Genomic DNA, 2500 nt, shown 5'->3' with positions numbered 1-2500 from the left:
TTCCTTTAATAACAATAACAACAATAGTGATATTAATGAAAGTAATGATAATACTATTATCACATGATAATGATAATACTACTACTGCTGCTAGCGTTGATAATAATGACAATGATAATGATAGTAATAATGATGATAATACTGATAATAATAATAATGATGATGGTAATAATACTGATGATAGTACTGATAATAATGATGATAATGATACTGATGGTAATGATAAAAGTAATAATAATGATAACTGATAATAGTAGTAGTAGTAATGATAATGATTTTCCTATTTTGTGCATACGTACAAGCATATCTATACGTCCACACATACGAACACACACATATATGTATATATGTATGTCTATATATATGACCATTAGTATATGTATATACATATATAATTTCTAAGAAATTGTTTTAGAATATAGAATCCCTACTGTGACTTTTTTGCTCATACACTGACAACTAAGTAAACTTTTACCTTATGATATCTTTCGTGAACTCGCTCCCTTGAGAATTGTATTTTTTATTTAATTCTACTCACTAACTTACGGCTCGTAACTTCAGAAAAAATATTATGCTAATTAGACTCAATTAACAAGAATTCTCAGATGAACTACATCCAGACACACTATAATTAGGTCTTTTTATGGAGCTTATGATCATGCATAACAAACCACTGTTAACTGATAATGAATGATCTCAATTAATTTGCAATACACGACCTACGACAACCATTTCATGCAATCCCGTTCTTTAGAAAAAAAAACTATTGATATGCTTTGTGAATAACAATGGATCAACTCTGAGTCTATGTTAATTAAGGTCTAGTAGAATTGCAAATTTTGTGTATATTGCGTCTGATCAGCAGTAAATGATATTGCCTCCTATTCGAGAATGAAGGGCTGTGTGTATGGTAGATTGATAGATGGATAGAATTTTAGAAATATAGATAGACCGATAAAAAAATGATATATAGGTGTCTATATATGCATGGAGATAGGTAGGTGGTACGTACGCAAGTTGGCAGACAGACAGAATGATATATGTATAGGTAGATAGAGACATAGAGATGGATAGACGGACGGATAGGTAGAAATAGAGAGATAGACAGGGAAAGAGAGAGAGAGAGAGAGAGAGAGAGAGAGAGCGAGAGAGAGCGAGAGAGAGCGAGAGAGAGCGAGAGAGATAGACAGATAGAGAGAGAGCGAGCGAGAGAGAGAAAGAGAGAGAGAGAGATGAGAGCGAGAGCGAAGAGACGGAAGCAGAGGAATACAGACTTCAAGAGCGATGCCAAAGGAATCAGCTGCCTACTTTTCATCCCAACGCCTCACTGAACGCTCGCTGCCAACGCTCTTTCCTTTAGTCTGTGCCAACGCTTGAGCGAGAGGGATGCACACACTCTCACAAACACAAATGCACATATATATATATATGTACATAAGTGCATTATATATATATGTACATAAACACACACTGGCACAGTAATACGCAAGCATAGATGAACATATACACACCCGTTGACACACATGAACACACACACACACATACACACACACACACACACACACACACACACACTCACACGCACACACACACACACACACACACACACACACACACACACACACACACACACACACACACACACACACATATACACACAGACATACACACTAACACAAACGTTCACACACACACACACACACAAATACATACACACAAACACCGTCCTCATTCTTCCTCGTTTGGCAAATGAGTCAAGTACTCATAAGAAAAGTTAAAACTACGACTTTTAATAACTTGCAGAGTTTCAGTAAACTTTTATTGTATCTCCTTTAATTCCGACAGAAAATATATCAAGTGAAAATTCAATAAAGGAAAACTTCTGCAGAACTTTGAAACTGTCTTACACTTCTCATTAGACTTATTATGTACACACACACACACACACACACACACACACACACACACACACACACACACACACACACACACACACACACACACACACACACACACACACACAAACACACACACACACACACACAAACACACACACACACACACGCACACACACAACCACACAAATACACAAACATACACACATATACATAGATGTATTATTTTCTGTTATATATCTACATATATATGTACATCTCCTTCCAAAGCACACATACATCCTTAAGGAAAAAAAGATTATCCACCTTATACCCGCAAAGCGCACGTATATCCACATCCAGAAAATACACAACCCCCCCCACCCATATCCGCCCTCTAAAGGACCCCCCCCCCCCACAATACGCACATATATCAACGACCTCCAAAGCTGAATACATATCCACCCCTTATACATATCCTAGACCAAAAGGATGGATATTCACTTCCCGAAAGCATATATACTTCTACATCTACACACCGCTTTCCTCATAGTCATAGCCTTTCATACATATATCCACAGATCTTCAAAGATATGTACTCTCCCACACACATCCACTCCTCCACC

This window comes from Penaeus vannamei, chromosome 24, assembly GCF_042767895.1.
Source record: "Penaeus vannamei isolate JL-2024 chromosome 24, ASM4276789v1, whole genome shotgun sequence".
NCBI classification, from domain to species: domain Eukaryota; kingdom Metazoa; phylum Arthropoda; class Malacostraca; order Decapoda; family Penaeidae; genus Penaeus; species Penaeus vannamei.
Note: the sequence above shows the minus strand (reverse complement) of the source record.